The sequence below is a fragment of the Leptonotus elevatus genome, chromosome 3 (assembly GCF_054856555.1).
Source record: "Leptonotus elevatus isolate MCC_2025b chromosome 3, RoL_Lele_1.0, whole genome shotgun sequence".
Lineage (NCBI taxonomy): Eukaryota > Metazoa > Chordata > Actinopteri > Syngnathiformes > Syngnathidae > Leptonotus > Leptonotus elevatus.
The window spans coordinates 21,849,303-21,874,652 of NC_141241.1; the positions used below are offsets into that span (position 1 = coordinate 21,849,303).

The following is a 25,350-nucleotide window of genomic DNA, read 5'->3' on the forward strand; positions in this document are numbered from 1 at the left end:
TTGGTGTTTGTCTCCCTTTCGTTCGTTCGTTCGTTCGTTCGTTCGTTCGTTCGTTCGTTCGTTCGTTCGTTCGTTTGTTCATTCGTTTGGGTTGCCACCCCATATACCTCTTTTGTGTGTTTTTGTTTTGTCCGACTGTCTTTCGTGAAGTGCCCCATTCGCCATATTTCGTTTCCTGTTTGTTTCATTATCCACAATTCATTAAAGTGTTTGCCATAACAACTATCGGTTATATTCTGCAGTCAGTATTTCCTTGGGTGTTACTTTGACAGTGGGAACTTCGGGAGCATTGGCTCCATTTTGTTTCGTTTCTGTGTTTTGAGGTATAGTGTTCCGTCATGTGTTGCCCCATTCGTGTGTTGTCCCACCTCATGTCCACCCGTTTTGTTCAGTGTGCCCCCCTTTTCCACCACTTCCCTCCTCCATGTGTGCTACCCGTTCCCTCACATCACTTGCGTGCCACCCGGCACGTAACACATTGCACAGCACCGGCTTGCCTCAGCTCTCAAATTTGAGGCAGTCGGTTCTTCACTTCGAAACACGCTAATAGAAATCATGAATGAAAATGAGGACCTCCTGTACTTCTCAACAAGCTACAATTTGGAGGCTAAATTTATTCAAGAGAAGACTAAGGGATGCAAGAAAACACACAACACCAACAATAAATTGGAAACCGTGACAGTAAACTACTGCATTGTTCAGACCTAAGGCACAGTAACAAGATCAGCTAATGGTAGCATTTTACTTCATTTTTGCTATGTAATGCCCTGTATCCACAAAAGGCAATGACTAATCTACGTCAGCAATAAGTATTGGTCACCCTCACCTCCACCAGCTCAGCACACTTGGAACTCTACCTTCTACTCAATCGTGCATACCCTTGTGTTGTAACAAATAGGTACCATGAAGTGAAAAAGGGGCCAATTAGACCATTCAAATAAGCGAGATTATTACAAGTGATTGTACCGTCAACGGCGGCACAGTGGATGACGCAGCGCAGAGGACGTGAGACCGAGTCCAGGCTTCGGCCTTCTTGGGTGGAGTTTGCATGTTCTCCCTGTGCTTACGTGGATTTTCTCTGGGTATTCCGGTTTCCACAGTCCAAAGACATGCATGGCAGGTTAATTGAACACTCCAAATTGTCCATAGGTGTGATTGTGTGCGGATGGTTGTTTGTCTCTGTATGCCCTGCGATTGGCTGGCAACCAGTTCAGGGTGTACCCCGTCTACTGCCCGAAATCAGCTGGGATAGGCTCCAGCACCCCCTGTGTCCCTTGTGAGGACAAGCGGTTAAGAAAATGGATGGATGGATGTACCATCAACATAAAACTAGCATTATTTTAAAGCGGACAAAATATTTAGAGTTTGTTTTTTCCCCATTCTCTTTAACCTAGCCTCATGGGGGAGAGTGAAGAGCATTTTTAGACTACTGTAGAAACTAGCACCGTCACTGAACTGCTGTGTTAACATCATTTTGAGCCATTACAATCCAATCTAATTAGAAGCTAGTGGTTTTTTTTCACTCCAAGTGAGGGAAACATCTTCAAGAGAAGCTTTCCTTCAATGAGCTTGGCACAGTCACTGCAGTTTAGCTTAGAGAAGTCACTGTTGGGAAACGCAAGGGTACTTGCTTGTTCAGGCTTAAACAAATGATTTGTACAATATGGCCAAACATGTCTCCAATTTCTCCAAACAAATGTGATAGTCCCAAACTCCCTCATTTGTTTACTTGTTTCATGCTACAACTACACAGGGCCATTAACAGTCTTCAGTTTGCCTCTTTCATTCTCCAAGACGACTTCTGTGACATTTTGATTCCTTACATGTTAATCGTGTTGCACTTTTTCTTTCATTACCACCTCACCTCTCTGTATCTGCCATCCTCACTCCCACACGCTCTCATCAATGACTTTTCCCAAGACTCACAATCACATGCTCCCTGTCTCACCTACCCTCCCTTCACTAACCTCGCCGCCTTACATCTCATTGTCACCTTCCTTGAGCAACAAGACACGCCACGGCTTGTTCACATCAACACCATGTCAAACAGCTTCCTCAATAAGGGAAATCCTTTCAGTTGCTGTGTGGCTGAGGGGGTGGATGGAGACATAATGCAGGCTGAACTCAACCAATCCTGCTGTTAGAAGTGGGCACTGACAACAAAAAGGAGGATTCTACACTTTTCTGCTCACCCACCACCCAGGCTGAAGCGGCAAAGCAGAAGGAAGGTTGTGCACTGAATATTTCAAAAGGCCTGTACAGTATGTTAAGCATAAGGGAGCGGACCAGAAAACAATATAACTTGGTGACTATCTACAGTACTTTACAGAATGAAATCAAATACAGCTCAATCAAGCATGTGTTCTTATGCGACAACCAATAGGTGCCGTTACTCCCTGGAATTTAGGTGCAGCCAATGTTTATTTAATGTTGACTATGGGAATGAGAGGTGGCACTACTTTTAGAATGTGTTGCCGCAGTTTTCCAGGCAGAACAGCTTGTGGGTGACAATGACTGTCTAATTGTACTCTGAGATTTCCTAGAAACTGTGAAATGGATTATAGATCTGTAAGCAAATGCCTGCGGAAAAAGATTCTCCCACTAACAACGGATCACAGACAAAGAAAAAAATAGGAATTCTGTCTGAGTTCTGAGTAATTAAAACATCCCGCTCAATGAACAGTCCAACTGGATATTAAGTGGTCTGTAAAGAAGTTCTCGGACTTGCGTGACATTCTCATGCTACACCTTCAAATGGCAACACTCACAGTTCATCCAGTACTGATGCTTTCTCACGCCCCAAGCCACAGGCTTTAGTACATGGTAAAACCCTCGGCTTCAATACGAGACTCAACAGGCTTTTTGTTCAGTAAGAAACCAGATGACATCAATATATGTTGAAACTGTGAATGTGAATGCAGTTGGGATGTTCCGGTCGGTGGGGAAAAAAGACATCTGAAGCACAATAGACAACGGTTCGATTTACATTCCCACCCATAATCTATATCTGCAACAATGGACAGCAAGCAAGGGAAAAGTGTGAAAAAGATGGTCAGTTTGAAATGTGTTTGTCTTGATTTAGGCCACTTCAAGCCTATACTGAGAATTTTTACAATTCCTATTGATTGCTGTCAGTCAACATGTGATAGACCAGTTATATTCTAAATAATCTATCATTGCCATTCAAAACAACAAACATATGAACCAAAATTTAAAATATATCACCAAATTCAAATAAAAAGGTTGACTAAAACTGACAGGGGTATTAGCTTAATCTTTAGCTGTCATTTTCTATTTTTCCCTTCAAACATTGTGTCCATCACTGCAGTCATGCATTATCTCATTATGTATTCATCTGAGAATGCCTTCTTGTGTTATCCAAAATTCACACCACTGTGATATGAGCTTTTGTTGTTGTGGCATATTTGTGACAAAAGTTCTGCATTGTAGCATCGTAACTGTACCATTACAAATTGGAAATCATCATCACAGTTATCACATCACATCTCCTGGCATATTAAGCGCTTAGGTCTTGGGAGGGAGAATGAACGCAAATTTCTCTATCCTTCCTGGAATTGTTGACTTTTGCTGTCCACTTTTCATTTGGTCAACTTCATGTTTTTTCACAAACACGTGGGTGTTATTTTTTGCAAATTATTGGCCAATCTCAAGTGATGAAAATGGCTTGATTACTTTGATGATGTAAAGTTAAATTTTGAACATAAATGCCGCTTTTGGCGTTTCCTGAAAGGTGGTGACTTTGGAGGTACGAGGATTTCACCCGATGCCAGCAATTTATAGTGTATCAAATATCCAACCGAGCTCTGTGTTTGATCTTGCCCTGAATACGTTTACAGTGAATATACTGTAACCCTGATGCTTCTCATTCATATGCCAAAGGCCTTCAGTAAAGTAGGTTCATATGCTGAAAGTGTCAGTATCTGAAGAACTGTAGATGAGGGCCTAATTAAAGAGCCCCACCTGAATACCTAATCGCTCTTGTAATTATCTAGATGAGAAAATGTCAAGTCTATTCGCAAGTAAATGTAAATAGATGCAGGAATATCACATATCAACATTTTCCACATTAATTATCTGACATCCTTGCTTCATCACAAAAAAAGATGCATTTAGTACAATTCCACTGGAGCAAATCATTTGCTCAGATATTAGTTTCATAAAGCATTATGAAGAGAGAGGTTTGTTTTTCGTCTTGCATCAAGAGTGGCAGAGTGTTGACTCAAATTAAAAGTCTAGTTATGAGGACAGTGTCGAATAATTGCTGGTCAGAAAAAGATTGATGACAGATTAGCATGCCTGAGTAAATAGCAGTTGAATAGAAATGGGTTTCCCAAACTATTGTAGCATTTGTTCATGGCCACTCTGTGTACTACAGTATTTGCATAACATCAATTTTAAAGAAAGTGTTGCTTTTTCTTGCTTCGCAAATGAGTTTATTTATAGGAAATGTAGAGAAAATCTAGTCCTGAACAGAGGCTGTATAGCGGCATTAGATCAAGATGCTAGGGCAATTAGCTTCAACGCCGCAGACTGCGCTTGCATTACAGAGAGACTTTTAGTTTTGGTTCTTGCTGCCTGCATCCCTTTACAGAAATGCCCATTTCATGCGGACGTTTGTGTTTGGGCTGCATGTGTTATCTTGATCAGTTGACAAAGCTGCCTTAAAGGCCTCCGAGGTCTCATTTGTGTGGCCTTGCTATGCTCGGCCTAAGGCTGCGACAACCATAAAAGCTCAATAGTAATGGTTGTGCATTGCGAAAGAATTTGATTAGCCCAATGCCCAGTTGAAAAGTTCACTGTAGCCGGAGCAGATCGGTAGAAATGCCTCTCCGCTTCTCACCTTCTTTGTCCTGAGCTAGATTGGTTTATTGTCCACATCCTTGCAGAGGCAATTTCTCAATCTTACCTCTGAGTGTTGTTACTGTTTAGATTAGCTACCGTGCCGGATCATAGCGGAGATAAGAATAAACTACTTTTTGTACATGAAAACTCAGATAGCTTGGGACGGCACAGTAGAAGGTGACCCCTTCATAGTGCTTGCTTGTTATTTAGGAAGCTTAATGAAGCCATAAAGTTGTGTTCGCCCTCTGGTGGTTGGCTGACTACATGTTGTTAGAGTGCTTGATTAGATATGCAACAGAGCCTACTTTTTATCAAATTAAATACCGCCAGGATTATTTTGAATCATGGCAGCAAAAATTTGGATTTTGTGCAACCCTACTTTAACATGAAGCCTTAGGAGCAGAAGAGGTCCAGTTTGTGTTTGCTAAATGCCAGTGGCCCAGAGCTGCCACGAACTAAAGGTATTGCCAATCAATCATCTGTCCAGGTACTTACCAACCATTCTGAGTGCAGCACTTTTTTATTTATTCAGCAAATATTTGGGGAGCCTGAAATCGTCCAAAAGTCACCATAAGTGTTGACGTCATTGCCAAGCAGAGGACAGTAATCAGGAGCAACTGGGTATTCAAGATGTTGTCACATTATTGACTATTTATATCAATTTGACTTTATAACAATCTGATCGACTGGATTGAAAATCTGTTTGACTGGATTGAGATTGGACGATACTTTGCATTTTATGCAAAATAGGTAATCGACTGTAATGTTATGGTTTTTGGCTAGTGATGTCATTGATCGGACTTCCGTAATAAGAAATTACAACAAAAACAACCTTGTTCACTCTGGAATCAATCTGTAGACAGTAGCTACGTGACTTCGAAAGCTAATCTATTTTTAGCCATGTCGCGTGTCGTGGGAGCGGAAAGCTGAAGTTCCACCTCTGCACCCTGGACCATCCAATCACAATGTAATAGTGTTTGTGTATTTCTTTTTTATTGTTTAAACTAACATACTTTGCTAAATGAGCGATACAAGACAAACCGGTTATACCGAACGTGAGTTGAGCTAATCTCGCGACGCGATTACTTAGAAAGTCAAAACCGTTTGCGTAGATAGGGGCGAATGTGCAAATAAAAGTAGACAACCAATGTAACACAGCCAGCTTCCAATATGAGCCAAAAAAAGAGCAGGCAGCAGAAGCAGAATTTGGAGCCAGGAAGTTGCCGTGAAGTAGTTGGTAAGTAAGTGTGCAGTCTTTTTACAGCTGTCGAACCACGATATCAATCGTTTTTAGCATTAGTTTTAGCAAAGCTCCCGACTTCCTGAATGACTCGCGATGTTCACGCATATTTTTTTTTTTATTCATTAAAGTCAGAGGAGGGATAAACATGCAAACAGTACAGGTTATATTATTATTGTTCAGTGTTTTTTATTGAGAAATTTTCAGAGTTCCATGATTTTTCCGATGCATTTCAATGAGTGTCAATTATTTAAATTATGTGTGGATTTTCGCTATGGCAGGGGTCAATTGTGGGTCGATTGTAGTTTAAGTTGTTTAATTAGATATATTTCTCAATCCACTGATCCATTCATTAATTAAGGTTTTTTGTTTGTTTTTTCAAATCGCCTAAAATTGCTTCATTTTGTGATCGGATTGATGTTGTTGTTTTATAACTTGCCGATCGGCGATCAGTCCCCAAACTCCTGATCATGGAATGCTTATTATCATCCAAAACCCCACATTAACAAGTGAATCTAAAACCAGCATTTGGGATAGCAACCGGCTACATCACAATGACTGAATTGTTTCATTTCAAAATCTGGATTATTTGGCTACAAAGACATACTCACAGCATGATTAAGAATGCTTGGGCTCAAGCCATGCGGTATTTTTTCTTAGCATTTCGCCACCTGCTGTTTCCCCACCTGTTCCTGCAACCCCCGCATCCCCCCTCCACTTCCCCTCCACTGCCAGCTCTTCTGGCTCTGCACCACTCTCCGTGCATTCAGCACAGGTCCCAAGGTACTCAGGCATCCGCTGTTTAGTGCACCTACCCTGTTTGGACTCTCTGCTGCACCACTATGCATCCATACTGCTGCAATTGGACCTCAATTACACGAACAAGGGCAGTAAAGACAACACTACCCACAACCCCTCACCTTCTTTCATTCTCCCCATCTGTGTGTTCTCTCAGCATCCCAAATCCTCTCTGGTAGTTACTGTGCATTCCCCATTCCCCATCACTCTATGCCCAGTCTTCTTTCCCAAGCCATCTGGATGTAGGAGAACATGCAAATTCCACATAGAAAGACCAGAGATGACATTTGAATCCTGAACCTCAGGCCTGGGAGGCAGACATGCCATGTTTGTTTATGTAATCGTGGTGTAGGCTGACCACGCCCAGGACACAATAAGGTGTGATAGTTTTAAGTCATCGTTGGCTATCTGTGTTATCTAAATTGGAGCCAATTATTGACTAACAGCTTACAGCTGTAACAAAAACACGAGAGCTGATAAACCTGACCAGCTCAACCTTCACACTTGCAGATGAAGTGACAAAGTCAAAAAGTTGTTTCTCCTCTGTATAATGACTAAATTGAAATTGAGTACCTGTCCTCATGTGTTCTGGTGTTGTTCAAAGCAGCATGTGGATTTTTTTTTTCTTCTGTTTCTCACTTATGGTGTTTACACATCGCAAGGGAATTTTGAAGAGATAATTTGTTTATCCCAAGATAATAGAGCCTGCTTTCAATATCATTGCGAGAGCTGGGTTTTATGTTTCATCTTGACTAGTGTTGGAACATGCTAGGTCTGTTTATGAGTCTCAGCCGTGTAATTTTGGGCGATGTGTGGAGCTGCGGTCAAAATTATCCAATTTCATCAGGTTAGTTTGGGCTTTGGGCCATGTTGCTAACCAGGGACGCATGTCGCTGTGCTTATTTCTGTGTGTGCAAATGTAAGCAATAATGGGCAAAAAAGAAATCACCATAATTGCTTTTTTTTTATCCAGCTTACAAAGCAGAGCATATGTAAGGTTTTGTTTTATCAATAACAAAAACTGAACTGTCAGTCCACTAACTGTTACTGGAATTTCACGCGCATCTATTTAGGTCATTTCCATATAAATCACAGTGGCTGTTGATTCACTCTGTTGCTCATTTTTTTTCAGATATGGTAGAAAAGACAAACAGCTTTTAGTGTGTGTGTTTGGGGGGAATATTATGTTTGGTTCCAAATATTAGGCAGAAACAGGAATGGCAGAATTTTGTAGTTATTTAAACTCTAGGGTGCCAACATGAAAAATTACAAACATAAACTATTGACTCTTAACAAAGAAAAAGGAATTAATGCACAAAGTCATAAGTTATGTCACTCTTAAATAAGAAACAAATGAATGGAGATGTACAATGATATATATTTCATGACAAGTTAATTTGTTTAGGATGTGTCTTAATAATTTCATAGCAAGTGCCTGAAATGGCAAACGATTTCTCATCATAATTATATGTTGCTACAACTGGTGGCGCTATGTCACAGGTGTCAAACTCAAAGCCCAGGGGCCAGATCAGGTCTGCCACATCAATTTCTTTGCCCTGCAAAAGCAAATTATGTGCATCGATTTCATGTTTCTTGCGAGAATACCAAAATTGAAAATTGTCTTCACTTGTCAAAATGTAGACATATTGCAAGCATTAATTTTTTTTTAACAATTCCACTTTTGAAATAAATTTCGCAATATTCTGACAAAATTTTTACTAGCCTGATTTCAAAACAAGCTATTCATCAATTTGTTGTATACATGTAATACGAGTCAATCATACATTTATTAGGGTTTACAGTCATAACATTCCTCCGAAGAAAAGGCTTTAACAGAAAAATAACATTAAAAATGCACTGCACAAGGTGATTCCCCTTTTAAAATAAACATGAAAATAATCAATAGTAAGTTATACAAAACCACACCAAAAGAAATTTCACAAACTCTAACTGGAAAAAATGACTTTTCATTTTTTTAAATTGGCCTTTGGTAAAGGTCTGCAAATATTATTAATGAGCAAACCAAATGAAAACAACCCAGAATGGACGTATCGGTCCTTTGTGATGCCTCTTTCAGCTCAGAGCTTTACGTAAAAGCAACTGCGATGTTCCTTCCTTGTGACGTATCCCTGAACTCAATTTGCTAATCTAGCTGAAATATATTTTTTTTATGATGAAGGTCAGTGCTCAGCCTTGAAAATGAAAATAAGGAAACATTTCGAAAGAGAGATGCTATGAAGGAACGAGACTATCACAACCATGTATCACATTCATATCCTCCTTCCGAAAGGGGATATCAATTTTAAACCACTGAAGAATGACAATCCCAGACTCCCTCAGCACCATTGAGTGTCAAAACAGTGGTTATCTTGTAGATCAAATTGCCCGTTTCTATATTATAAACACCTAAGGGCCTGTCGTGCCCCTTCATTCCACTCTGTAAATCCCTAAGATGCCTTTCTTATGAAACTTGTTCTTTTCAGTGTCATGACAGGAACAGAAGCCAATCGCAGATGATTTAGGGTGAAAAGAGAATGACATCAAACAGATTGTCTCCTTTAAACTACAAAAAAAAAAGAGTTCCCGAAGAACAGAATTTCTATATCCATTGAATTCAGATTTATTTTAGCTGTACAATAATATCGAATGACCAGTTCTTTGTTGTAAGGTAAAATACGTTTCATAAACAAAATATTCTGTTCTAAAGAAAATAGTGATACAGTACACTCTAAAAACAGTAACAACACTATGGGTCAAAAATGGACCGATCCTCTACTTGGGTCAAAAAATTGGGTCATTTTGTACAAAACAACCCAGAAAGTTGTCAAATTGACCCATAAAGTGGATTGGTCCATTTTTGATCCATAATTGGGTCACTTTTGGCCCAACTGTTTTTAGAGTGTAAAAACTGTTGTTCACCCGCATCTAGTGAGCTTCACACGCCAAGAGGGTGTTCAAAATTGACCAGCACTCCTCACTACAAGGGAGCAAAAATACTCTGCATTTCTCCCTTCCAAAATAATGAAAACAAAAGAACATGATAACATTATTATAATGAAATATTAATGTTATGATGTTACTCAGGCATAAAGCCATAATAAAATATTGCTGGCATTGGGCCAAAATCTCACAAGTCACAGTTTGGTAAATTTCATATTTAAAAAAATTTAATAAAAAATCTATAACCTCTGGTCAGTCCACACGCGTGGGTATTATTTTTTACACATTAATGACCAATCTAAAGTGTTGAAAATGGCTTGATCTCTTTGATGATGTCATGTTAATGATCGAACAAACATGCCGTTTTTAGGGTCTCCTGAAAAGTCGCTATTTTGTAGGTACAATGTTTCAGCCTGATGCCAGCGATATGATGATAATAATGGAACAACTAAAAAAAGTCACAAAGGTAAATATTGCATTTAAAAGAGTACCCTATGCAGGTTTAACAGTGATGAATAATCCATCCTTCCATACACCCATTTTTCGAACCGCTTATCCTCACTAGGATCATGGGAGTGCTGGAAACTATCCCAGCTGTCTTCGGCGGTATGCGTGGCACACCCTGAACTGGTCGCCAGCCAATCGCAGGGCACACGTAGACGAACAACCATTCACAAACAATGCTTAAGAAAAATGAAGAAAGTCTGAACTTTCCTCAGTGCTTAGCATTCTTCCACAATGCCATCAAATTATTAACAGCATAATCCAAAAACTAAAGGGCTCGCTAGTAACAGTATTTTTTATTTGGACCTCTTCTCCAACCAAACCGGAATCCAATCAGTGTCGTTCTGCTTTTTATCCTTCAATTTTCGATACAGTTTAGTGACATGGGGATGCTCCAATCTCTTTGCAGTCAATTTAGTATGTGCGGTGCACCCTCGTCTGATCCCTTGTCAACTACAAAGCACATATCGGCAAATTACCATTCACACGCACAACCACATGAATGTGTATTTTGAGTCTGATGAACCTATTAGACATGTTGGAATGTGGGAAGAATCTGGAGTACAAGCAACAGGGAGAACATGCAAAATCCATCCATCCATTATCCTGATTCAGTTTAATCTCACATGGGATGCATTCCAGTAGGGAGTGCACACTGCACAGCACCCGGAATTTAAGCAAGCGTCTGGCATGAAACCTCTCTGTCAATTAGATGTGTCAAGAAACGCTTTTTCCTCCCTATTAAAATAGAGTTGGTGAGGTGATGTAGCTCATTGCTTCCATCTGGCCTCCATCTGTAATGAGACAGGCTGCCAGGAGGTTCACATGGACATATGCATGTATCTTCAACACATCACAGCTGTCTTTTGGATGCGATTCGTGTCGAGTGGTTCACTGACTAAAAATCAAGTGGACCTTTTTCACGCTGATTTTACAACCGTTTGACTCAGTGGATGGATTTCCATTCAAACAATTGGTTAACTTGCTGAAGTGGGTTGCGGTTCACAGTATACGCAATACGACTCGATGATCCATTGACCAAATTGAGAGCAGTGAAGTGCTGATTTTTAAAACCCGCAAGCTGTTTTTTCACTACACCGCACATCACTTTGACACATTCAGCCCTCAAGTGTCCTGTATGAATATTTGAACATTTTCACAATTCAGGTCTGTCAGCATGGATCACTCAATGACCATTAATTTAAATGTTACTTTTCTAGTACGGTAAGAGTGTTTTGTAAAGTGAGACCATAGATCTGTGAACCATATGATCATACAGTGAATAAGCTTATTCTATGAAACGCATCCACTAAAGTGGAAAGTGGTGTCCAAGGTATACAGCGTATACCCACTCATTTTTTAGTCAGTCATATCTGTGAGCCATATTATCCATTTTTTCCTCAAGGATGGAGAAGCCATGACCCACCCTCCTCTGACTGTAATTGGCTGGTACTTCCTAGAATGGCTGATGACATTGGCGAACTTTAGGCACGAGGACTGATGAGCCATTTAGAGGCAGAGACGGCCGGGTAAAGCCGAGGAAACGAATCCTTCAAATAACATGCTGAGCTGTGTCGGTGGTCCAAAAATGTTGCTCACGAGAAGCGCTCTGCACTCCTAAACCGGAGAGTCCCAACTTTGAAAGACGTGCTTCAGACCGAAACATGGCTTTATTTTACGGGAATCAATGCTCCTACATACCGACCCAAATCGGTCCATACCACCAAAAGTACCGTCTTCGGTACCCATCCCTACCTTTGAGTACATGTGCACTGAGGAGGGGTTTAGACACACACGCATTGTTGCCCTTACTGTGGAGGTACCAGCTAAATTCGCATTCAACATTTGTGGGCCTAATCGGTGGTGCGTGTCTGGCAGCCAACATTGAATTGCATTTCAGCAAAGTCCACAGGGACTTCTGTTAAGATATCCATGCAATAAGCAGCCTCCGTGAAGAGAAGGTGAAAAAGCTGAGAAGTGCTGTCCAAAACAACATTCCTGCTTTTTATGACATGAGTATTATTTCAAATTGCGCCCATCTTGACCACACAGAAAAAGCCCTTTACTGATGGTGGGATTATTAATGAGGCACAATTATAACCTCCTAGTGGCAGAATTATTATTCTAGGACTATAATAATAATATTCTGTCCATTATTGCCATTGCCCAGATCGGTGTGAACACTGTGGTGCAGAGCGTGTGTGCGCCGTCTAAGGATGCAGTGAAACAGCTGCAGTTGGACATGAACAGGTGCTTCTGGTTTTCACAGTACAACAAGCCCGTGGATTCTAATGACAGAGCCCAGATTGTTGTTTTACAAGGATAGTGTTTGATGATTTTTACCAAAGAAAACTTTTTAAGATCTCATCCAACATCCAGGGACTTTTACAACACTGTGAAGGAATACTGGTTTTAGTGAACACTGATGACACACCTGCGATGACAGGGCGACACTCAGGATTTCTTGCTGACTGTAGATTTGTGTGAACTATCACTGTATCGTCCCCCAACAGGACCTCTGAGCAAATGTCATGAGATTCGACCATGTTAAACGCCTGTAAGATCATCAACTCCATTCAGAGCTTTCAAGAAGTTATGTTCTGTGGACGAGGGTGATCTCAGCTCAGATGGTGAAGCTGATGTAAGATACTACAGTGTTTTCTTTCCTTGTTGGTGACATCAAGGCTTTCATTGAAATGAGAAGGGAGGATACAGCATCACTGAGTGGCTGCCTGGCTGGCGGACCAGACTTTCCTGGAAGATGCGACTGAAAAAAATCAGCCATTTACAAGATTCTCTTTCTACATAAAGCAAATCAAAATGAAGAGTTCAGCACTTTACTTTGGTTTTGCAGATGCTAGAAAGCCACCCTTAAGGAGAAGAAAATGTTTAAAGTGCACAAATATTGTGATCTGTTTCCACGCTGGAGCAGTTTTCAGACAGATTCTGTGACTTAGAGAAATTGGACCACCGCGTAACCCTCATTACTAACCCCTTCCTAGATGTGGACTTAGAGTAGGTGTGCAACGGTTTGCGATGTTGGTGTACGATTATAGTCTGAGTAGAAAAAAATTGTGGTTTTACGGTTATTCTTATAGACATTTTTTTTTAAATCACATCAGCATTCTTTGAAAATGTTTATTTTTAACAACAATAAATAACTGATAATAAATGAAAACGCTTCTGCCCTTTAAAACAAATACAGCACACAGATAAGTTAAAAAAAAAATCTAGGATTATAGTTTCAGAACTTGAAAAGCTCAAATTGGCTTTAACTTAAAGTTTATTTTAACAAAGTGAAAATAAATGACTGAATAACTGTATAATAACAAGTGGACAGTATGTACCCTCTTTTTCTTTCATCCTAAACGAAAATATTTTTCTTTCATCTTTAAAAAAAAATTCCGTTTCAATCATACTTACAGATTAAATGTTCATCCACGGCCTTTAAACTGCCGATTTGTGCAGTTTTCCGCCACACACATAGGCATTTTGCAGCCAAATGCGAATGCCGAGATTCGTTTCTTGGGAGTCCTAAGATGGCGGCGCCGCGGCTTCAAAAGTCTCGCCCAATGTCTATCCAGTGAGGCTGAGCCCGGTGTTATTGTGCGCCCGCTAAATGGGCCTTGTGGAAAGCTATGAACTATGTCGCATTGCGCATTTTGCGCCGCACTTGAGTTTAAACTGACAGACTGTTGTGAGCGGAAATAACCGTTGTTGTTGAATGGCTGCGGTTATATAATCCTGACGTTTAAAGACCACGGTTTATCGTAAAACCGGTTAATAGCTGCACCCTGTTGTGACAGAGAACTGATATAACCAAAATCGCCACCAGGGTTCTCTGGAAAAGGCTCCTTTGTTAGGGTTGACAAACAAATGCGACTCAAGCCTTTTCTGATATGAATGTCAAGTTCAGAATCAGAATTTCAGATAAGCTGACACCATTTTTAAATGATTTAAGTCATTTAACTTCAACTTTATGAGTTCTTCGAGCTTGATGTCATATTGGTCCATTCTGTCAGCAGATGAAGCTTTCAATTATTTAAATGTTGTTGTTTTTTGCTGTCATTTTGCGGTGAAAGATTGTGTGCATGGACACACATGCACTTGCACGCAAGCATGCATTTTTACTCATATGTCTACATTTGCAGAGTTTCACAAAGCTGAAGTTAAAAGCTCAAACGCTGTTTGAAAAGTCTATTCACATCAAGTGCTCCAGTCCATATAGTCCTTGGTTCCAATCCACTAAATATAACAACTCACACAAATTCTGAAAGACGCACTGACAAAGCAAAGTTTTAATAAATTGGAATGTTCTGCGCCCACTAAACTTTGGTGTTTGAATTTGATCCTTGACCTTTATTGGAGCAGCAATAATGACAATTAGGCCAACCTCTTTCTGTGTGGAGGATATATGATGTGATTTTGATTAACCTTTCAAAATACCCCAGTGAGTCAAGGAGAGACATATTTTATCCAGTCGCAAATGATATTCAACAAGGAGCATTTTTAAGACCTGTCTTATTTATAATTTATAGCACTGTAAGATTGTCCACTCTAAAAGACTGTAGTGCCAGTCTTTACACAGATGACACTATTCCGTGTTGTTTGGCTGACTGCTGGGAACCGACACATTTATGTTCATGCTCCTGGAAGACAATCTTGTCAAAAGGCATTTCTTCAATAATACGGGCAAGAAAAACCCAAACTTAACTTCAATTGATGTTGGTTTCCTTGGGTGAAAATACAGGCATTTAGCTTTCATTAATGTTGAATTACGTTTTTCTAAGTAAGGACTTATTTTTCTTTTTTTTTATCATCTATAGAATTTGATGTTAAAATTATGTGCATCACTCTTCTGGCCTGAGACTCATTCTCCCCCATGAAGTTCATATAACACATCTTAATTTAGTGAACAACAATTGGTCAATCTCCCCAGAACAAAACAACACATTCTCATTAGTGACATCAGTGGACAATTATAAGCAATAATCAAAAAAATTAGACATCATTTTGATATACAGTATATTATGCGGATTCTTAATTACAAATGCCATGCCTTTAAAATCCTATTAAATAAATGTTGAGAGAAACTATACAATACTGTAACAAGACCTATTACGAGCTGCTTGAGTGTCGATAGGCCGAATTGATGCAAGAAGAAATGCTGTACTGTATATCCTGATACTGGCAAAAGAGCCAGCACATCCCTCATTGAGTATTTCTACTCCATCTCAGGCCTCAGGCTAATTTGGAAAGGTGTTGGAATATTTGGTGAAAGCTCACTCTCACTTATTGAGTATTCAGACATTTGAACATATTGACAGCGAAAGGAAGATGGGTAAGATAAGGGAATGTGACAGTTACAGTCCAATTTATGATCACCAGTTATTTTTGACCTGGGAACTTTATTGCAGAACTTGTACAGCAAACATTTCTAAAATGAAAACTTTGTGAAACTTAACTCATTGACTTTTCAGCACCGCCAGGAAAATTGTCCTTTGGAGGTGTTTTTGACCCTTCTGACTGTGGAAGCAGCTGCAAGACCTATAAAAGTCTGACTACCGGTAGCTACTGTAACTGCAATTCGTCATCATCTTCCAGATCCTTTTTTGACTTCAATGGAACCTAATCTTACAAGGACCAGTCATGTTTCTCCAGCTGTCTTATTATTAGTGTGTAATGTATGTAAATTCTTACACATTAGTGGTGGTAGGTTTTAACGTGAGTCTTTAACAGGTCCCTTCACACAAACCTGTCAAAGCCTCTAAGCCTTTGAGTCTGTGTATTTTCCGAAGTGTGATTAAAGGTGACGGGCACACTGGGTTTCATTGTAATTAAATCCTAAAATGGTTAGTTTAATTTGTGTTGTCTCACTCCAGTGAAAGTGAAGTTAAAAACTTGAGAGCAATTAATCCATTGGCAGCTCAATGTATTTTTAGTGGTGCCATATATATAAAATGCTGGTTTCAATTTAGCTCAACGTTGTGAAAATTAAGCCAGTTTGTATCCCAATTTCATGTCATTAGACACATTTTTAAATTGTTAAAATTTCAAGTTGTGCCCTGGATTGGCTGGCAACCAGTTCAGGGTGTACCCTGCCTACTGCCCGAAGCCAGTTGGGAAAGGCTTCAGCACCCCCGCGACCCTTGTGAGGAATAAGCAGTTCAGAACATGGATGGATGGATACAAATGTCAAGTTGATGTAGTATGTGACAGTAGGAACGAATTAGTTAGTTGAACAAAATGGATTTGATGTTATCTCTAATAATCGACACTTGTTTGACAAACAAAACCTTTTCTTTCTTTTTTTATCAACTTCCTGATGACTTTTGATTTGTGTCATATTTGATACATCCGGTCACAATGCTTTAAATTTGTACATTTATAACTGTCAAAAACATCATAATAAACAGACATATCAACCATATTAGTATTTCCAAAAATTAATAAGTATAGGTGTCTCTCCTTTCTCAATTGGGGCGATCTTGCAAGGTCGCTGGAAAAGCCATCAGCCAAAGCCGTTGATAGAAAGAGTTTGTCCAACTAACTCCATGTTGTTACCTGCTGCTGGGATTTGGTCGTGTTTTGCAATAAATATTTCCACTTTTATGTTCCAATCATGCCTTGTTGCTCAGCATGGCGTTGCTCACAACGACCAGGCAGTGGTATTATGATGCATCGGTTCACTGGAGACCCACAGAGGAGGAAATTGTGAAAAAGTGAGAGTCAAATGAAAGGACTAGAAGGAAAATAACACTTCATAACACGATTTGAAGTAGCTGGGACTGCACAATGCAGCCTTTGACCTTTTATCAAGTTATAATTGAAACATAAAAATATAATTGATTTTAATTATAATCCTATACAAAGTGAATGGGCTTAAAATAAAATGATTATTGATTTTAACTATAATATGGAGTTATTGTGGATTTGGTGTTAAGTTCTAAATATTGTACATGCACAATTGAAAACAATTGATTAAAAATTTTAAAGAAAATATGACATTTGGTTGTCAGTTACACTAAAATCACATTTAAATTTAAATTGAGGACCATATATTCATAATGACAAAAAAAATACAGAGGAACCTGTTATAATACATTCATTGGTACCATGAAAAATTGGCTTTATTATCAAGTATCTTGCGTGTTATATCACAAGCCAAAGACAGGAGATTAAGCAAATATATGTAATCAGATCTCTTACTTGAACATATTATGTGTTATGTAAGAACACACTGATACATTTCCAACATTCACAACCAACATTGAAAATCAAAATCCATGTACAGTAAAAATATACCATATACTAGTAATAGCCTATATCATACATGCAGTGTATTCCTTATATTATCGGCTTGTCAAATACATCAAAGGTTAAACAACCTGTGGCCCAGGGTAGCAACATGGCGTCCGTGTTTTCAGTTGGCCAGACTCTCTCCATATACGACTCTGCCATCTGCTGGGTGATACTGCCCTCTAATGGATTATCTGTGCAATGCATGTGTCAGATCATATACGTCAGGTTTTTAATGGGGGGGGGGGTATTATACTCATGAAATAGAGGGCTCATAATGTCTTTACAATGATACATTTGGCTTTATAGGGTTAAATTCTGTCAGAAATGTAGCTAAGGCGATACTCTCACAATACCACATGCCGATGTGCTCGTCTTGACTTTTCACACTGTATGCTCAGCGAAGTGCAGTTCCATTAAAATCCTGCATGTGGTGATAATGTGCGCTTCAAACTTGCCAACTGTCAAACTAACCATGAAAAAGATGTTTCAGTAATGCGATATGCTTTTCTTATCATTTGTGAAATGTGTGCACCGAGGCACAGATATGAACAATAAATTGGCCTCTCCAAACTGGTGCCCCAAAGTTGGAAGAATGGGAAGGCTGGATAATTAAGATTTAGGGGGCATCTAGTCCACCCCATGATTGATTAATAAATTGATTAAAACAGGTGCGTCAAGACTTCATGCTATACCTGCATTTCATAGTCCAGTGGTCAGCCTTAATGATCTCTTTGAAGCCAGGGAAAACCTGAGATGAATATTCAAGTGGGAATATTTGTTTATTGTAGGAATGTGAATATTCTGATGTATTTAAACGTCCATTTGAATGTTCTACTGTGGCTTATGCGATCGATCTGATGTGGTTACTCGTGAAGGGAAATATGAACACAGTAGCTGCTATCATCTCAAAGCAATAATAATGAGATGGGGAAAAAAGACCGTATGAAGACATCCCTTGTGTCCCGCCTCCATTTCCGGGTTTTATTAAAAGCCGAAGAGAGCATGATATTGTTTCTTTTTGAGTTTATGTGTGCAAACATGCCACACTTGGCTAATGCAAACTGCGGCCCTTTTTAAATGAGCTTCTCATGCCGCACACGTCCCCCCCTGTCCTGCTGTGAATCGATGGATTGTGTGGCAGCGAGGGCTGAACCGGGCAGGTCAGACACATCTCAGATCAGTAGAAGGGCAATTTCTATTGATCTGGGAAAAAATCATTGGCTACGGATACAATCCATTCACAACTCCGGCAATCTCTGGATTTTCCACTGGGTTCTGACCTACTTATGACGACAAGTCAACACAACTTCAGAGAACATGTCTTCAGGCTCTTCCTACAGCCTGCAATCCTATCTCTTGCATCTCTGTCCCAGAATGTTGGAAGGGGTATCACCCACCTACCCAAACAGTCTTTCAAAAAATGAGGAAAAGCCCTTCTGTGCTGTCCAAATTAATTAAAAATTGTTTTAGTATTTATTTTCCGCTCGGGGCCGTTTCTCAGCCCTGTGGTGATTTTCAGCTATTAGAGTTTGCATATATTTTTTAAGCATCTTACTGTTGCAATTTTATGCAAGAGTCATCACCACTACATTTAGTGGATAATCAGCATTTGTCTTGGGTTGCATATGTTGCTTATTAGCTTTTGTGTTTGGGAAGAGGCAATATGTTCCCCTTCGAACACACTTGGCCAAGGTTTAACCTTATTTAACACTTCACACATTAGTACTCCCATTTTAGCGAAAAGCGTTGTCTCCCTTTGACTTTCTTTTCAAGGATATGATGTACGCACACAGCAACACAAAGCAGAGCTCTGAATGAACGTGTTTCTATGGCAATTTCGTTTCGTTGCCAAGAAATAAAACACAACCCAAAGTTTGCATCAAACCCCACAGTACCAGGGTTGTAATGACAGCATTCAACATTCTCAAGATGATTTTCAACTTCATCATATTTTCAAAAGACAGTTATTGACTTCAACTTATATTGACTTCAAGAAAAGATAATGATGCCAAGATTTTAGCTTCTTAACTCACGTATATTGCGGGGTGGGGGGTGCTGGGGGTGGGGGGTGTCTGGGGGATTGGGGGCATGGGGGCGGCTGGGGCTGGGTTGGGGTGGGTGGCGGGGGTGGATGGGGGGGCGGGGGGTTGTGGGGGGGGCGGGGGTTGGGGGCCGGTGGGGTGCCTGGTGGGCCTGCAGTGCCCCGTCCTGCTGCGTTGGGCCGGGGGCGCGGGCCGTGTTGGGGCGGGGGGCGCTCCTGCTCCTGGGTTTGCTCTCCGGCCGGTGGCCCTGGTGGGGCCCGGGGGTCGTCCTTTGGCGCTGCCGCGGCCTGGGGGGCCCTGAGGTGTTGCGCTTGCTCTGTTCCGGCGGGGGTCGACGGCTCCCCTCTTTGGTGGAGATTTTCATGCATGCCAGATCCACCACACCAGCATCTACCGAAACTCAGACACAATCTGTTTCCTCCTCAGGTTATTGAATCGGTGGAGGCTGGTGTCTCGGATCTCACGCGGCTTCGTCTGTCCTTCCTTCCTTTTCTCGGTCTCTCCGTTGGTCTCTTGAGGCCTCCCTGATTTTATGTTTTTTGGATTTGTTGGGGTCTGGATGTTTCTTGGGCTGGGGAGGAGTTCTGGTGGGGGGTGTCTGGTCGGTGCTAGATTTCACCTTCCTTGGTTTTCTTCGGTCCCCTCGGGTCTCCTGGTGTTCGATTTAGGTGAACGGTATGAGATTTTTTTTCTAATAGGTTTTCTGGTGAGCTAACAAATACACACACGCACGCACGCACGCACGCACGCACGCACGCACGCACATACACATACTCACCCACACACACAAAAAAAAAAAAAATGTATGTATGTATTTATGTATATATGTATATATGTATGTATATATGTGTATATATATATATATATATATATATATATTTAAAAAAAAAAAAAAAAAAAAAAGAGCAATGATGATGACATTTCCGAATGAACAATACTGAGCTCTTAGAACAAAAAAAAAAAAAAAAAACCTCACGTATAAACAAAAGCCTCTTCACAATGCACGGCAGCCAGACGCATGCGTGGCCATATTTGGAAATGGTTGCAAAGCAATTGAAAAAGTTTTAGTCGGTGCCTTTTCCTGTTTGTTTGCACATGACATAGCAAGAACAGACAGCCTTGGCTTTGCTTATAACGTGGGTGAGGAGACGTCGTACAAGGTAGCGTGTGGCTATGCTATGCTTCCAATTTCAAACAACCTTGTACAGCTAGTGATGTTTCCGAGAATGTGTCGAGTAACCCAGGAAATTTCGGAAGCGCGTATCGAGGCGTGATTCATTCTGGGCAAATGGCGTCACCAATAACGTGAGACTTCACGGGTTCAGGAAGTGGTTCGACTTTTGCAGCAACACGTACACAATGAATGTGTAGGTTAATGACAGGCGTTGAGACAGTGATTGTCAATGCCAACCAGGGTGTTGTAGCACGAGTGTGTAGTGCAGTAAATTGAGATGAGATCATCATTATTTCAGTATTCAAACTTTCTGTGACGTTTTTTTCTGGTGGCGGACCGTGAGATTTTTCTAAGGTTTCTGGGTGCCTCAATTAAAGGTCAGAAAATACTGCTAAAAGTCATAGTTGTTAACTGAAGAAATTCGCTGGGGCATGTAAGCACATCATTATTTTGTCTTCCAGTGTTTTCTTTCTTTTATCAGAGCCACGATGAGCTGCGAAAAACTTTTCTTTTCTTTTCTTTTTTATCTGAGCAACGCTGACATCTGCAGCAGTTAACTTAGTTTCAAACACAATTAGACTCGAACCAATTTGTCATTCATATCCTCAACAGCCAATTTAGTTTTACTCTTAGCTTTTTTGGACAAAAATTCAAATACATATCATCTCAATATGTGATCGTTTTATTTCAACGAAAACTCAAAATAGCTTTAGTTTAGTTTTAGTGATTTTTTTTGTAATCAAAAATAAGAATTCAGTAGTAGCTAACACAAATAAGCTCATGAATTGACGTTAGCAACTTAGTACAACTAACTTTAACTTGAAGTTCGCTTGCAGCCCAACTATCTAGGGGAAATGGGGAAAACCTTAACCCTAATATGAAATTGATCACAATCTGATTGTCGAGTAACATTATGGGCTCTACTTCTGTGCCCAGTGCAAGTCTGGCACAAGGTGCGGTGCATATCTGCACAGGGGTATGCTAGACTAAGTTTTGGTATTTTCGCAAACCCATGCAAGTGTTTAGCATTTGCCTTCTTGTGCTGCTAATCGAAGCGGCTCCTCGCATTCACATTCCAGGAAGGATTTTGTGCCGTACTAGAAACAAAGTGTAATTGCACATCTATGAAAGTAGGCGGCAGTGGTGCTCTCATTGTCATAGAGTGTGCAAGATACTATTATATTATTTATAGTCGCGCTGGAGAGTTGGGGGGCACAAAATATTTTCTTCTTCCTAAGGGTGTGGAACAAAAAATAATTGACAAGCACTGACGTAAGTATAGATACAGCTTTTAATTGCCTCCTTGGAGATAGACAGATTGATTAATACGCTGAATGCCGTTCTTTAAGCAATGCCTCAATTTGTCAGGGCTTGACGTGTTCTAGTGGATGGACTATATTCCAGTGTGCTTATGAAGAGGGAGACTAGATACACGCTGAACTGTACAGCATGCAGTTAATCACCGGACTGACCATTTAAAACCTTAAAATGACAGATTTTTGGACTGTGTGCAGTACCCAAAGAAAGCCCACCAATCCTGATTTAAACTCAGAACTGAATTGAGGCAGCTGTGCTAACCATTCATCCTCTGAGCCGCTTCAAGTTGTGATGTAGTGCATCTTCCTGTCAGTCATTTTTTTTTCTGCTGCAGCAAAAACTGAGCAAAGTTGCAGCTCGCGTGTGGGTGCAGAAGAGATGTCAGCCTTCTCCAGTCAACACAACCATGTTCATGCTGTCCTTATCGTCTTTTTGCCTTCAGTGCCGCAAGTCTGACCCACATCATAAAAACAACCAATCGTAGTTTGATGCAATGTCCTGGCTCCAGTTCTTGTCTTGAGAGCAGTTAACTTTAACACCGCTTTTATATGAGAGCAGATGGACTTAACTGAGAGAGCATGCACTAGTGAGCAGAAGACTATATAGAAAATAATGGAGTCTGACTTTGCTGAGGCTTCCTTTGTCGTTCTCTGATCTTCCCACTTCCCACTGTCAGTGCTGTTTATCAACTCTCTGCTCTTTGTGTTCCTATACTAAATATTTGTTGTCAACACTCGAGCCTACAAGCCTCCTGCAAAGACACCGGTTGTGATTTTAATTTGATACCATTCATTTACACATCATATTTTAAGCTTTACTGGACAGTGAACAGCAATTAGGCAGCCAATAGAAACTGTTATGCTTGCAGGACGGATATTATTAACATTATTCTCGATCCGAGGCTGAATCCAGAAAGCATGATTTGGTGGCCCATCTTAGAAATTGTATTGAGTCAATTACTTATGATTTATGCCTGCATTATTGGTTTTGATAGGTTGTCAGGATTAATTTTCTAAATGGTAATGATAGACCATCTAAATGTTTTCCTTGCTTGAATTGAATTTTGAACTAGGATAGAGTAGAAAAGGAAACATTTGCATATTAGACAGCGGAACCAGACAATAATCAGCCATTTTGCTTAAAAATAAATGAACTGTTAATGGGATTTCTTTTTGTAAAATGATAACTTATTAATCAAAATAATGTTCAAATCTAAATAGTCTTTAGCAATTTTTGATTAGCATGCCCGTTCCCTCCCGCCTACTATATGTGCCTTCACACATCTGCATTTATAAAATTGAGGGACTGTCACATCTTGCTATGCCAGTGCCTCTGCAATATTTGTTTATTGTATTACATTGTTAAAAAATATATATTAGAAATATGTCAGCAAGTTCTGTAGGTTTTAGTGTGAGATTAAAATTGGGTGTTCAGAAAAGCTTTATTTATCAATGTGAGGATTATGCCATGTTTCACTCAAATACATTTAAGTGAAAAATAAAATTATGTTTTTTTGATGAGTTTGCAATTTTGGGCTCAATTTTCGTTTCCAGCGCAAATCTAGCATGAAGTACAGTCTAACTGTGCACATGGGTGGAGTTTTCTTTCTTTTGGTACTCTACTTCACCGGTAGAGTTAGGCGTAAGCGGGCTTTTGCGCAGTTGTGTACCTTCGTGGGATGGAACAAAGCGTTTTCTCGGCCAATCATGGTGGCATACCTGATTTGCATTAAAATCAGGGTGGTCGGAGGCTTGACATTGTGGAAACAGAAATAGATGCATGACATTGACAGTCGGTAAACTGCAAGATCTCCTCTTGCAGTTGATTGTAGATGTCTAGTTAAACCACCGGACGGATTAACACCTTTAGTGAGTGCTTCCGCATTTTCGGCAAGTGTTTCATGAAGCAAAGCCTGACTGAGCACACGGTCCTTCTCTCACTCGCCGAAAATGCGGAAGCACTCACCAAAAGGTGGTTAACCGTCAATGAATAGACGACGTAACGACGGTTTAACCTTAACACCTCACTTGAAGAGAGCATTTCAAGCATATTCCTGTTGAACACAGTCTCTTCTGTGAGTGAAAATGACTTTGTGGACCCAAACTCCTTTTGTCTGTTTCCCAGTGATAAGCAAGGAGGAAAGGAGGAGGAAAATGGTGCTGACTTGTCTCTCGACCTGGAGACGTGCCGGAGCAAGGCGGAGTTAATCTAAGACACTGCTGAGTTGATCTAACTATAGTTGATCCACTCTGTGAAATAACACCTACTCTGGACACCATTAAACACTTTAGGAGTTAAAATGGACAACCACAAATTTAACTCTCCAATTTTAACTCTCCAATTTTTGCTGTGTTAGACCTGGTTTTACCGAGTCTAAAATCCAGTTTACTTTTTGTGACCAAGCGCGATGCGCTGATAGGCACGGCAGCCCAGGGAGGTGTAGCGCGTCAACCAAATTCACAAACACGGTAAACTAGACTAGAGACCTATATGTATTTGAACCAGTCTTGATATCATAAAGTATATCAAACAAAGGACTGCACATCATACTTTCAAATATAAACGCAGATTAAACTGGAGTCCAAATGTGTTGTTCACTTTTCAATTAAAAATGAGGCTCGAGTTGGATGAATCTCAGCAACCTGCGTGACTCAGATGAGAAGACAGGCTCCATACTGAATGACTTAAACAGTTCTTACCTGAACAGGTTTGTAACATGATTGGCTTCTCTGCAGAGGAGAGGCCAATAGCTCAGTGTGGTCAAGTGGTCAATATTATATACACGGCGCGAAAAAACACACAATCGCGCGCACGCACGCACACAATTGCGCACAGCTGTGCTAATAACAAATTGTGACCTCTCCTCTGCCACCGAGTTTTATAGCAGACAAGATATGAGAGTGAAGAGGTTGCTCAATGCCTAAGGGAGATTGCATCTGGGCGAGTAAATTATATTTCAGGATTCAGCTCATTCCATTACCTCTTAGAACAGAAGAATCTGGCAAATCAACAAAAGTGCCAGAGCAAGGCAGCAATGGGGACCAGACTCCTTTACAAACTATGTGACAAGTTAGAAGAGATTGTGGCATATCTGATCCACTTGGGGGGAACATGACAGTGTGAGTGAACGTGATCTGTTGTGGTGTTATCAGCGTGCGTGTGACACAGGC

The 25,350-nt window shown here is 40.4% G+C and overlaps 1 protein-coding gene across 3 annotated transcripts in view; it reads right to left on the bottom strand.

Moving 5' to 3' along the window:
* tspan4a (tetraspanin 4a) overlaps positions 1-25,350 on the bottom strand; it is a 124,305-nt gene that overhangs the window by 69,613 nt on the left and 29,342 nt on the right. The window lies entirely within an intron of this gene.